Here is a 14,890-nt window from a genome sequence, read left to right as displayed (position 1 = left end):
GGAAGGCTGAGGCAGGCACATCACCTAAGGTCAGGAGTTGGAAACCAGCCTGGCCAACATGGTGAAACCCCACCTCTATTAAAAATACAAAAATTAGCTGGGCATGGTGGTGCATGCCTGTAGTCACAGCTACTCGGGAGCCTGAGGCAGGAGAATCACTTGAACCCGGGAGGCGAAGGTTGCAGTGAGCTGAGATCGCACCACTGCAGTCCAGTCTGGGCAATAGAGCGAGACTCCATCTCAAAAAAAAAAAAAAAAAAAAAAAAAAGGCTTGAAAAGATGAGCTAAGAAAACACAGATCCGAAAAAGAACAAAACAGAACTTCTAGTAGTAAAAAATCTAACTGAAAGAAAAAACCAAATGAGTGAATTTAACAATTTAGCAGCATATTAGACAAGGCTGAAGAGAGAATCAGAAAACTGAAAGATAGAATTCAGGAAAGATCCAGAATGCACACAAGAGAAGAAAATGGCAAATATGTAAAAGAGGTCAAAATATTTAGAAGATTGAGACCAGGTGTGGTAGCTCATGCCTGTAATCTCAGCACTTGAGAGGCTGAGGTGGGCAGATCACTTGAGGCCAGGAGTTTGAGACCAGCCTGGCCAACATGGTGAAACCCTGTCTCTACTGAAAATACACATTTAGCTAGGCATGGTGGTATGTACCTGTAATCCCAGTTACTCAGGAGGCGGAGGCACAAGAATTGCTTGAACTTGGGAGGTGGAGGTTTCAGTGAGCCAAGATCACGCCACTGCACTCTAGCCTGGGTGACAGAGCAAGACTCCAACTCAAAAATAAAATATATATTACATATATATTTATATATATAAAGATTAAGTGAGAAGATCTAACAATTTTATTTTGTGCTTTTTCAGTTGTTGCACCTGTCTTTTTTTTTTTTTTTGAGACAGAGTCTCGCTCTGTCTCCCAGGCTGGAGTGCAGTGGCACTATCTCGGCTCACTACAAGCTCCGCCTCCTGGGTTCATGCCATTCTCCTGCCTCAGCCTCCCAAGTAGCTGGGACTACAGGCGCCCGCCACCACGCCTGGCTAATTTTTTTGTATTTTTTAGTAGAGACGGGTTTCACCGTGTTAGCCAGGATGGTGTCGATCTCCTGACCTCGTGATCCACCCATCTCGGCCTCCCAAAGTGCTGGGATTACAGGCGTGAGGCACAGTGCCTGGCCTTCTTTTTCTCTTCTCTTCCTCTCTTTTAGATTGCTAGTTTCTTATTTATTGATTGATTGATGTAATTTGGCTCTGTGTCCCCACCCAAATCTCATGTTGAATTGTAATTCCCAATATTGGGGGAGGGACCTGGTGGGAGGTGATTAGATCATGGAGGCGGACTTCTCCCATGTTCTCATGATAGTGAGTGAGTTCTCATGAGATCTGCTGGTTTAAAAGTGGGTGGCACTCCCCTATTAGCTCACTGTCTCTCTCCTGCTCTGCCATGGTAAGACGTGCTTGCCTCCCCTTCACCTTCTGCCATGATTGTAAGTTTCCTGAGGCCTCCCCTCACCATGCTTCCTGTACAGCCTGCAGAACTGTGAGTCAATTAAACCTCTTTCCTTCATAAATTACCCAATCTTAGGTATTATAGATTTTTATAGCAGTGTGAGAACAGACAGATACATTTATTTATTTTTATTTTTTATTTTTTTTCTGAGATGGAGTTTCACTCAGTCGCCCAGGCTGGAGTGCAGTGGCACAATCTCGGCTCACTGCAACCTCCGCCTCCTGGGTTCAAGGAATTCTCCTGCCTCAGCCTCCTGAGTAGCTGGGATTACAGGCGCCTGCCACCACGCCTGGCTAATTTTTTTGTATTTTTAGTAGAGACGGGGTTTCACCATGTTGGCCAGGCTGGTCTCAAACTCCTGACCTCGGGTGATCCGCCTAGGCCTCGCAAAGTGCTGGGATTACAGGCATGAGCCACCATGCCTGGCCATTTATTTACTTACTCATTTATTTGAGACAGGATCTTACTCTGTCACCCAGGCAGGAGTGCAGTGGCAGGATTATAGCTCATTGCATCCTCAACTCAGGGGATCAAGGAATCCTCCTGCCTCAGTCTCCCAAGTAGCTGAGACTACAGGTGCATGCTACTGCTCCCAACTAATTTTTGTATTTTTTGTAGAGACAGGGTCTCGCTTTGTTACCCAGGCTGATCTCAAACTCCTGGGGCTCAAATGATCCTCCTGTCTCAGCCAGTTTCTTTCTTTCTTTTTTTTTTTTTCTGAGATGGAGTCTTGCTCTGTCACCCAGGCTGGAGTGCAGTAGTGCGATCTTGGCCCACTGCAACCTCCACCTACTGGGTTCAAATGATTCTCCTGCCTCAGCCTCCCGAATAGCTAGGATTACAGGTGCACACCACCATGCCCGGCTAATTTTTGTATTTTTAGTAGAGATGGGGTTTCACCATGTTGGCCAGGCTGGTCTCGAACTCCTGACCTCAGTTGATCCACCCGCCTCAGCCTCCCAAATTGCTGGGATTACAGTGTGAGCCACCGCACCTGGCCCACTTTCTTTTTTATAACTTATTTTTCCCTCTCCTGGGTTGCTTTATTTCTTTAGCTAATTAATCCAGATTTTTTTCCTCTCAATCATGTTAATTTTTTATTAGTAGTATTAATAAATTATTACTTATAAGCACATTGATAACAGAAATTGCACTGAGAAACAAAACAGACACAGGCCAAGCTTTTTGAATTTCAAATGTTTATATTAACATATTCTATTTTAGAAAAAGCAGCACAAAGAATATGTCTTAAGTAGTTTATGTAATATAAAGTCATCTATGGGTCAATCCATTATACTTATTAAAGTGTATCTCCCACTTTTTAATTTCCAGAGTGAGCAAACATATTGTAGTATTTGTGGTGTAACTTATAATACACAATATATAATACACAAAATACACACAATATATAATACACAACAATAATTCAGAGACTATTTAATGATGACCTATTACGGGCTTAGATACCTCAGATGAAAATTTCTAGGGCATTAACATTTTCCTGTGATAAACTACAGTGACCACTTGGAATACATAGAACTGTGTGTGTCAAGGAACACACAGCATTATATATGAAATAAAGCATAAGTATTTATACATACCTGAAACCTGTGTTTTGTTTGATTGCATCATGTACTGCCCAATCTTCAAATAATATTGAAAACAGCCTTTAAAATAAAGCTTAGGCAAGCCACGGTGGCTCACGCCTGTAATCCCAGTACTTTCGGGGGCTGAGGTGGGCGATCGCTTGAGCTCAGAAGTTTGAGACCAACCTAGGCAACATGGCGAAACCCCATCTCTACAATAAATAGAAAAATTAGCTGGATGTGGTGTCCCAGATACCTGGGAGGCTGAGATGGAAGGATGGCTTGAGCCAAGGAAGCAGAAGTTGTAGTGAGCTGAGATCATGCCACTGCACTCCAGTCTGGGTGACAGAGCCAGACCCTGCCTAAAAAAAACAAAAAAAACAAAAAAACAAAACAAAACAAAAACCAATAAAACAACCTTAAATGGATATGATGTTCAGATCAACAGTTCCTTTGATAATTAAACTTTCATTTCCCACTGTGCATTGCTTTGATCTACATATCCATATTTACTTTGTGTTTTTTTTAAAAAAGATAATATTAAATTTACCATCTGCTATGATTTGAATGTGTCTCCTCCAAAATCTACATGATGTCACTATAATAGTATTAAGAGGTGGCATTTGCTTTTTTTTTTTTTTTTTTGAGAGGGAGTTTCACTGTTGTTGCTCAGGCTTGAGTGTAGTGGCATCATCTCTGCTCACTGCAACCTCTGCCTCCCGGATTTAAGCAATCCTCCAGCCTTAACCTCGTGAGTAGCAGGGATTACAGGCATGCGCTACCATGCCCAGCTAATTTTTTTGTATTTTTAGTAGAAATGGGGTTTCAACATGTTGGCCAGGCTGGTCTTGAACTCCTGACCTCAGATGATCCATCCACTTTGGCCTCCCAAAATACTGGGATTACAGGAATGAGCCACAGCCCCTGGCCAAGAGGTGAGATCTTTAAGAGGTGATTAGGCCTCATAATGAGGGCCTCCCTCATTAACAGGATTAAGGCCCTTACAAAAGAAGCTTTATGCAGCCTTTGACTAGCTTGTCATTTGTTTGCCATGTGAGGACACAGCAAGAAGGCCCTCACCAGATGCCAGTGCCTTCATCTTGGACTTCCCTTACACTCCAGAACTGTGAAAAAATAAATTTCTGGGTTTTTTTTGAGACACAGTTTTGCTCTTGTTGCCCAGGCTGGAGTGCAATGGTGCAATCTCGGCTCACTGCAACCTCCACCTCCCAGGTTCAAGCAATTCTCCTGCCTCAGCCTCCCGAGTAGCTGGGATTACAGGCACGAGCCACCACACCCAGCTAATTTTGTACTTTTAGTAGAGATGGGGTTTCAACATGTTGGTCAGGCTGGTCTCAAACTCCCGACCTCAGGTGATCTGCTTGCCTTGGCCTCCAAAAGTGCTGTGATTACAGGCGTGAGCCACCATGCCCAGCTTAATCTAGGAGTTTTATAGTTTTAGTCCTTATATTTAGGTTTTTAATCCATTTTGAGTTAATTTTTGTATATGGTGTAAGGTCCAACTTCATTATTTTGCATGTGGACATCCAACTTTCTCAACAGAATTTGTCAAAGAGAGTGACCTTTCTCCAGCATTACCCTTGTTAAAAATCATTTGGCCAAATATCCAAGGGTTTACTTCTGGGCTCTCTATTCTATTCTATTGGTCTACATATCTGTCTTTATGCCAGTTCCATGCTTTCTTGATTACTGCTGCTTTGTAGTACGCAATCAGAAATTGTGAGACCTCCAACTTCAGTCTTCTTTTTCAAGATTTTTTTTTTTTGGCTATATGGGGTCCCTTGAGATTTTGTATGAATTTTAGGATGGCTTTTTCTATTTCCACAAAAAGTGCCATTGGGATTTTCTTTTTTTTTCTTTTTCCTTTCTTTTTCTGAGATGGAGTCTTGCCCTGTTGCCCAGGCTGGGATGCAGTGGCGTCGTGATCTTGGCTCACTGCAACCTCCATCTCCCAGGTTCAAGCAATTCTCCTGCCTCAGCCTCCCAAGTAGCTGGGACTACAGGAGTGCACCACCATGCCTGGGTAATTTTTGTATTTTTTAGTAGAGATGGGGTGTCACCATGTTGGTCAGGCTGGTCTTGAACTCCTGACCTAGTGATCTGCCCGCCTTGGCCTCCCAAAGTGCTGGGATTACAGGTGTGAGCCACCGCGCCCCACCTGCCATTGGGATTTTCATAAGGATTACATTGAATCTGTAGATTGCTTTGGGTAGTATAGACATTTTAATGATATGGGGTCTTCTAATCCATGAGTGTGGGATGTCTTTCTATATTTTTGTATCTTTTTAAAAAAATTTCTTTTAGCAATGTTCTATAATTTTCAGTGTACAAGTCTGTCACCTCTTTGGTTAGTTTTACTGCTAAGTATTTTATCCTTTTTGATGCATAGCAAATGGGATTGGTTCCTTAATTTCTTTTTCAGATCAGTCATGTGATTATTACTATATAAAATGCTACTGATTTTTGTGTGTTGATCTTGTATCCTGAAACTTTGCTGAAATCATTTATTCATTGTAACAGTGTTTTGTGAATTCTTTAGGGATTTTGATATGTAAGATCATATCATCTGTGAATAGAGATCATTTTACTTCCTTTCCAATTTGGATATCTTTTATTTCTTTTTCTTTTCTAATTGCTTCAACTCCAACTTTTTAACATATACTTTATCAGTTGGTATAGGCCAAGGTCATGCTGCAGTAATAAAAGCAAACAAACAAACAACAACCCAAATATCAATGGCTTAAAACAAGAAATGCTTACTTATTGTTCACCCTAATGTCACCACCATGAACTGGCTGAGATGTTCTGTGGGACCCAGGCCAAGTCAGTTTCCATTTCCAGGCTTTCATGATTACCAACACAGGGCAAAGGGGGCACAGCTAATCACACAATGACTTAAAGCTTCTGTCAAGAAATGATACATGTCATCTTCACTCACATTGCATTGGCCAAAGCAAGTCGCTTTGCCACATCTGACTTTAAAGGTGGTGGGGAAGAGCAATGCTACCTTGGTCCATAAAATAGCGAGCCAGAATACTTGGTGACCAGCACAAGCCATTGCTACACTCTACCCTTCTGTTTACCAAATGTTGAACTCACTTTCCCAATCACAGGCAAAGTATACACAATTCCCTCACCCACAGAGACAATCTTAAAGTCCTGTCCAGTAATGTCATCATGCTCAAGGACCACCACATCTAGGTGATGCAGAGTAGAGGTATATGTAGGTGATGCAAGCAAGGGGTATATGTAGTAGTTTCTATCTCAGGAGGTGTGGCTTCACTTGATCTAGAGACCTATGCGCCAAAAGGACAAATAATCTGCCTTTAAACACCACATATACAATGGCGGAATAGGAACAGAACATCCACAGTGAACACTCCCATTTTAAAAAAGAAAAAAAAAGCTGGGTCTGGTGCCTCATGCCTGTAATCCCAGCACTTTGGGGGGCTGAGGCGGGAGGATCACTTGAGGTCAGGAGTTCGAAACCAGCCTGGGCAACATGGCAAAACCCTGACTCTACTAAAAAAATACAAAAATTAGCCAGGTGTGGTGGTGCATGCCTATAGTCCCAGCTACTCCAGAGGCTGAGGCAGGAGAATCGCTTGAACCCAAGAGGCAGAGGCTGCAGTGAGCCAAGATCACCCCACTGCACTCCAGCCTGGGTGACAGAGGGAGATTTCTCTTAAAAAAAAAAAAAGCAGCCAGGGGCAGTGGCTCACGCCTGTAATCCCAATACTTTGGGAAGCCAAGGCAGGTGGATCACGAGGTCAGGATATCAAGACCATCCTGGCCAACATGGTGAAACCTCATCTCTACTAAAAATATAAAAATTAGCTGGCTGTGTTGACGCGTGCCTGTAATCCCAGCTACTCGGGAGGCTGAGGCAGGAGAATCCCTTGAACCTGGGAGGCAGAAGATGCAGTGAGCTGAGATCGCGCCACTGCACTTTTATTTAGCCTGGTGACAAAGCGAGACTCTGTCTCAAAAAAAAAAAAAAAAGAATAGAAAAAGAAAACAAAGGACACACAGCAGTGACTAGTCTGGAGCACCCTACTTTGGGGATAATGAATTTAGAAAAGGTAAAAATAAAAAGATGGACAAAATATATAAGGTAAATGCAATACAAAAAGAAGTAGAAAAAGAAAGCATAAGTCCTGTTCTTAACATCAGAAAAAGTAGAATTTAGGCCAAAAATCATTAAATAAGGCAAAAGGATATATTATAATGCCTGATATGGTTTGACTGTGTCCCCACCCAAATCTCATCCTGAGTTTAGCTCCCATAATTCCCATGTGTTGTGGGAGAGACCCGGTGAGAGTTCATTAAATCATGAGGGCAATTTCCCCCATACTGTTCTCATGGTAGTGAATAAGTCTCATGAGATCTGATGGTTTTTTGGTTTTTGGTTTTTTTTTTTTTTGAGATGGAGTCTCGCTCTGTCACCCAGGCTGGAGTGCGGTGGCACGATCTAGGCTCACTGCAAGCTCCACCTCCCAGGTTCATGCCATTCTTCTGCCTCAGCCTCCCAAGAAGCTGGGACTACAGGCGCCTGCCACCACGTCCGGCTAATTTTTTGTATTTTTAGTAGAGACGGGGTTTCACTGTGTTAGCCAGGATGGTCTTGATCTCCTGACCTTGTGATCTGCCCGCCTCAGCCTCCCAAAGTGCTGGGATTAGATCTGATGGTTTTATAAGGAGTTTTCCTTTTCACTTCGCTCTTATTCTCTCCTCTGCCACCATGTAAGACATGCCTTTCACTTTGCATCATATGATTGTGAGGCCTCCCCAGCCATATGGAACTGTGAGTCCATTAAACCTCCTTTTGTTTATAAATTACCCAGTCTCTGATACGTCTTTATCAGCAGCATGAAAACGGACTAACACAATGCCAAAGGCTACAGTTAGGAAGAACTATATCAGTTATGAGTATCCATGCACAAAACAATACAGTAGCGACTTTCATGAAGTGGAAACACTAAGTAGTTAAAAAAAAAAAAAAAAAAGGCCAGGTGTGGTGGCTCACACCTGTAATCCCAGCACTTTGGGAGGCTGTGGGCAGATCACGAGGTCAGGAGTTCGAGACCAGCCTGGTCAACATGGTGAAACCCCGTCTCCACTAAAGATACAAAAAATTAGCCAGGCATGGTGGCACACGCCTGTAATCCTAGCTACTTGAGAGGCTAAGGCAGGAGAATCGCTTGAATCCAGGAGGCGGAGGTTGCAGTGAGCTGAGATTGTGCCATTGCACTCCAGCCTGGGTGACAGGGCAAGACTTTGCCTCAAAAAAACAAAAAACAAAAAAAACCCACGAGTATTAGGACACTCTAATGTATTTTTCTGCTTTTGACTTCTGAAAGAGTCAAAAATAAAAAGTATAAGCATAGGCTGGGCATGGGTGGCTCACACCTGTAATCCCAGCACTTTGGGAGGCTGAGGTGGGTGGATCACCTGAGGTCAGGGGTTCAAAACCAGCTTCGCCAACATGGCAAAACACCATCTCTACTAAAAACACAAAATTAGCCGGGCATGGTGGTGCATGCCTGTAATCCCAGCTACTTGGGAGGCTGAAGCAGAAGAATCACTTGAACCTGGGTGGCGCAGGTTGCAGTGAGCCAAAATCACGCGATTGCACTGCAGCCTGGGCAATAAGAGTGAAACTCCGTCTCAAGGCCGGGCGCGGTGGCTCACGCCTGTAATCCCAGCACTTTGGGAGGCTGAGGCGGGCAGATCACGAGGTCAGGAGATCGAGACCATCCTGGCTAACACGGTGAAACCCCGTCTCTACTAAAAACACAAAAAAATTAGCCGGGCGTGATGACGGGCGCCTGTAGTCCCAGCTACTCGGGAGGCTGAGGCAGGAGAATGGCGTGAACTCAGGAGGCGGAGCTTGCAGCGAGCCGAGATAGCGCCACTGCACTCCTGCCTGGGCCACAGAGCGAGACTCCGTCTCAAAAAAAAAAAAAAAAAAAAAAAAAAAAAAAAAAAAAGTGAAACTCCGTTTCAAAAAAAAAAAAAAAAAGTATAAGCATACAGAAGACCGAAATAATTGGGTAGATCTTATGGATAAATATTAAACCTACATAACAGAGAGTGCACCTCCTTTTCAAGTGTACATTGTACTTTCATGACATTTTCCATGTGTTAGCCCACAAAGAAAACCTCAATATTTTCCATCTTGCATATTCAAACAGCATATTCTTTTTCCATTTTTTCTTTTTTCTTTTTTTTCTTCTTTTTTTGAGACAGGGTCTCACTCTGTTGTTCAGGTTGGAGTTTAGTGGCGCGATCACAGCTCACTGTAGCCTCGACCTCCTTGGCTCAAGCGATCTTTCTGCCTCAGCCTCCCTAGTAGCTGGGACTACACAATTGCACCACCACACCCAGCAAATTTTTAAATTTTTTGTAGAGACAGAGTTTCGCCATGTTGCCCAGGCTGGTCTGAAACTCCGAGGCTCAAGTGATCCGCCCACTCAGCCTCCCAAAGTGTTGGGATTATAGTAATGAGCCACTGTACCTGGCCTATTTTTTCTTTTGCATGTCCTTTTCCATCTTTTAATTAATGAAGCATAATTTACACACAATAAAATGCCATCATTTTGTGTGCATTTTGATTTGACAAATCAATACATCAAGCAATCATCACAACAATCAAAATAGATAATTTTTAGAAACAATGAATTCCCCTCCCCACTAATTCCATTGTGCCTGTATCCAGCCAATACCCTACCTCCACCTCAGGTGAACAATGTTTACTTTCTTCTTTTCTTTTTCTTTTTTTTCATGGACACCCCCAATACCATAACAATTTACTTTTTATCATTATAGATTAGATTTGTCTTTTCTAGAGTTTCATGTAAATGGAATCATACAGTGTGTAGATGCTTCTTGACTTATGTTGGAGCTACATCCCAATAAACCTTCTTTTTATTTTATTTTTTATAGAGATGGGGTCTCCCTATGTTGCCCAGGCTAGTCTCAAACTCCTGGGCATAAGTGATCCTCCTGCCTTGGCCTCCCAAAGTGCTGGATTACAGGCATGAACCCACCATGCCCAGCCCCAATAAATCTTGTGTAAATCGAAATATTGTAAGCTGAAAATGCATGTAATACCCTAGTAAACCCATTGTAAAGTCAAAAATCCTAAGTCAAACCATCCTAAGTCAGGCACCATCTGTATATTTCGTGTCTGGCTTCTTTTGCTTGACTTGATTTTGTGATTCATGTATGTTGTTCTATCAGTGGTTTATACCTTTTATTGCTGAACAGTATTCCACTGTGTGAATGCACCACATTTTGTTTATCCATTTATCTGGTTATGCAGGGGTGCCCAACCCATGGGCCATGAATCACTAGTGGCCCATGGCCTGTTAGGAACTGGACCACACAGCAGGAGATGAATGGCGGGCAGGTAAGTGAAGCTTCATCTGTATTTACGGCCACTACCCATCACTCACATTACCGCCTGAGCTCCTGTCAGATCAGCAGCGGTGTTAGAGTCTCATAGGAGTATGAACCTTAATGTGAACTGCACATGTAAGGGATCTAGGTTGTGTGCTCCTTATGAGAAGCTAATGCCTGATGATCTGTCCCTGTCTCCCATCAACCCCAGATGGGACTGTCTAGTTACAGGAAAACAAACTCAGGGCTCCCACTGATTCTACATTATGGTGAGTTGTATAATTATTTCATTATATATTACAATGTAATAATAATAAAGTGCACAATAAATGTGATGTGCTTGAATCATCCAGAAATCATGCCCCACTGCCATCTGTGGAAAAACTGTCTTCCACAGTCCCTGGTGCCAAAAACGTTGGGGACCACTGTGTTTATGGTTGCTTGGTTTGTTTCCACTTTTTGTTTATTATGAAGAAAAATAATATGAGCAGCTGGGTGCGGTGGCTCATGCCTATAATCCCAGCACTTTGGGAGGCCGAGGCAGGTGGATCACGAGGTCCGGAGATCGAGACCATCCTGGCTAACATGGTGAAACCCCATCTCTACTAAAAATACAAAAAATTAGCCGGGTGTGGTGGCACGTGCCTGTAATCCCAGCTCTCAGGAGGCTGAAGCAGGAGAATCACTTGAGCCTGGGAGGCAGAGGCTGCAGTGAGCCGAGATCGCACCACTGCACTCCAGCCTGGTGACAGAGCGAGACTCTGCCTCAAAAAAAAAAAATTAAAAAAAATATGAGCATTTGTGTCCAAGTCTTTGTATGGACATGTATTTTCCTTCTCTTGGGTAGATACCTAGGAGTGGAATTGTTGAGTTGTATGGTAAATTTATTTTTCCCTTTATTTCCAGCTGTCCTATGCCATTCTGTTCTAGCTATGTCTGTAAATAACATACAGCCACAAGATTAAAAAAAAAATCAAATCTGAGCATCTGTCTTTTAATGAGGCTATTTAACCCAGTCACATTCATCATGACTACTGCATGTCTAGTCTTATTCCCACCATCTTTTTTTTTTTTTTTGAGATGGAGTTTCGCTCTGTCACCCAGACTGGAGTGCAGTGGCGTGATCTCGGCTCACTGCAAGCTCCCTGTCCCGGGTTCACGCCATTCTCCTGCCTCAGCCTTCCGAGTAGCTGGGACTACAGGCACCCGCCACCATGCCCAGCTCACTTTTTTGTGTTTTTTTGGTAGAGACGGGGTTTTAGCCAGGATGTTAGCCAGGATGGTCTCGATCTCCTGACCTTGTGATCGGCCTGCCTCAGCCTCCCAAAGTGCTGGGATTACAGGCATGAGCCACCATGCCCGGCCCTTATCTTACTTTGTTTTGTATTTACCGTTGCTGCTTCTTCCCTCTCCTCTTCTACATTTATTTTTCCTTTTAGTTTTTTAAAAAATTTACACATAATGAAACATACAGTTCACCAATGGTGCAGTTCCATACATTTTGACAAATTCTGCTTTTTTTTTAATTAATTGAATTTCTTTCTGTTTTCTCTCTTGGTTTAGGAGACATACATTCGATATTAATTATGATTGGGTTTGGCTATGTAAAGTAAAACCCAGGTAGGCACTTCCAATGTGTTAGTAAATATGGTCTCTCAATTTTAAAGCTTGTATTTAAAGCTTTTAACAGTTCTCCCACAGAAAAAGAGCGTAACTCTCCAGTGAAAGCTCTGGTTACAACTAATTGGCTTGTCTTTGATATCCAGGTTTGAAATAATCACAATGGCAATGGAATAAGGATATTATAATTGGCCTATCCAGGATGATTCCACCCATATTATGGCAGCAAGAGGAGTGAGCCACAATCCAGTCCTATAACATTTTTTTTTTCTTTTGAGACAGTCTCACTCTGTAGCCCAAGCTGGAGTGCAGTGGCGTGATCTCGGCTCATTGCAACCTCTTCCTCCTGGGCTCAAGCGACTCTCATGCCTCAGCCTCCTGAGTAGCTGGGACTACAGGTGAGTGCCACCACACCTGGCTACTTTATTGTATTTTAGTAGAGATGGGGTTTCACCATGTTGCCCAGGGTGGTCTCGAACTCTTGAGCTGAGGCGATCCACCTGCCTCGGCCTCCCAAAGTGCTGGGATTACAGGCATGAGCCACTGCGTCCAGCCTGACATTAATTTATTTAAGGAATTCTGTACCAGTGAAGAGACGGAAGAGAAAGCTTTATCTTCAGAACTTTTTCTATCCATTTATATATATACTGTATATTTCTAAATAAACAATTAAATATTTGTGATATTAAAACTTAAAACCAATATCACACTGTACCTGTTCTATAATTTAGTTTCTCTTAATAATAGGTCATAGTTATTTCCATTTAAGTGATATAGCTCAATCTCATTTATATTAATTACGGTAAAAGACACATAACACAAAATTTACCATCTTAACCATTTTATTTTATTTTATTTTATTTTATTTATTTTGAGATGGAGTTCTTCTCTGTCACCCAGGCTGGAGCACAGTCTCGGCTCACTGCAACCTCCGCCTCCCAAGTTCAAGTGATTCTCCTGCCTCAGCCTCCTGAGTAGCTGGGATTATAGGTGCGTGCTGCCACACCCAGCTAATTTTTTTGTATTTTTAGTAGATACCGGGTTTTGCCGTGTTGACCAGGCTGGTCTTGAACTCCTGACCTCAGGTGATCCACCTGCCCCAGCCTCCCAAAGTGCTGGGATTGCAGGCATGAGCCACCCTGCCCGGACATCTTAACCATTTTAAAGCATACAGTTCAGTGGCTTTAGTACATTCATACTGTCGTACAACCAATCTCCAGAACTCTTCATCTTGCAAAACTGAAACTCCATACCCATTAAACTGTCTATTCCCCAATCCCCACAGCCACTGGCAACCACTACACTACTTTCCATCTCTGTGAATTTGACTACTCTAGATACCTCATATAAGCAGAATCACACAGTATTTGTCTTTTTGTGACTGGCTTATTTCACTTAGCACAATGGCTTCAAGGTTCATCGATGTTACAGCATGTGTCAGAATTTCTTTCCTTTGTAAGGGTGACTCATATTCTGTTGTATGTAGAGAGCACATTTTGTTGATCTATTCGTCTGCTGATGGACACTTGGGTTGCTTCCACCTCTTGGCTATTGTAAATAATGCTGTGATGAATATGGGTGGGCAAATACTCTAAGATCTTTGATTCTTTTGAATACATGTCAAGAAGTGGAATTGCTGGAATCATGTGATAATTTCATTTTTAACTTTTTGAGGAACTGCCATATTCTTTGTGGCTATACCATTTTACATTTCCAGGAACAGCGCACAAGGGTTCTGATTTGCTTCTTTTAGAGATGGTGTCTTGCTCTGTTGCCCAGGCTGGAGTCCAATGGCGCAATCATAGCTCACTGCAGCCTCGAATTCCTGGGCTCAGGCCTCTCACCTCAGCCTTCAGAGTAGCTGGAACTATGGGCATGTGCAGTGCACAGCTAAGGGTTACAATTTCTACATATCCTCACAAATACTTTTCAATAACTATTGCTTCTTTCTTTTAATAGTGGCTAAGGGGTGTGAGGTAGTATATCATTGTAGTTTTAATTTGCATTTCTACATATCCTCACAAATACTTTTCAATAACTATTGCTTCTTTCTTTTAATAGTGGCTAAGGGGTGTGAGGTAGTATATCATTGTAGTTTTAATTTGCATTTCCCTAATGATTAGTGATATTGACCATCTTTTTGCATGTTTCTTGGCCATGTGTATATCTTCTTTGGAGAAATGTTTAAGTCCTTTGCCCATTTTAAACCTACCTCATTTTTTGTAGATAGATGTTCATGACATTCCATAGTTAAGACCCCCCACTGCTTTTTTTTTTTGAGACGGAGTCGCGCTCTGTCGCCAGGCTGGAGTGCAGTGGCGTGATCTCGGCTCACCGCAACCTCTGTCTCCTGGGTTCAAGCAATTCTTGTGCCTCAGCCTCCCGAGTAGCTGGGATTACAGGTGCACACCACCACACCCAGCTAATTTTTTTATTTTAGTAGAGACAGGTTTTCGCCATGTTGCCCAGGGTGGTCTTGAACTCCTGAGGTCAGGCAATCCACCCACCTCAGCCTTCCAAAGTGCTAGGATTACAGGTGTGAGTCACCATGCCCAGCCACAGTTAAGATCCTTTTGATGGACATTTAGTTTGTTTTTTCTCTTTTATAAGCAGCAGTGCAGTAAACATCCTTCTACCTGCTTCCTTGTACACATGTGAATGTTTCTTCGCATACATATCACGTTGTCCATGCAGAGGTATTTTAAAGTGAATCACCTGTATGATACTATAAAGTTACCAAAAAA

Source organism: Pan troglodytes, chromosome 15, assembly GCF_028858775.2.
Source record: "Pan troglodytes isolate AG18354 chromosome 15, NHGRI_mPanTro3-v2.0_pri, whole genome shotgun sequence".
Taxonomy (NCBI): domain Eukaryota; kingdom Metazoa; phylum Chordata; class Mammalia; order Primates; family Hominidae; genus Pan; species Pan troglodytes.
The sequence above is the reverse complement of the archived record's forward strand: the minus strand, read 5'-3'. Positions refer to the sequence as shown.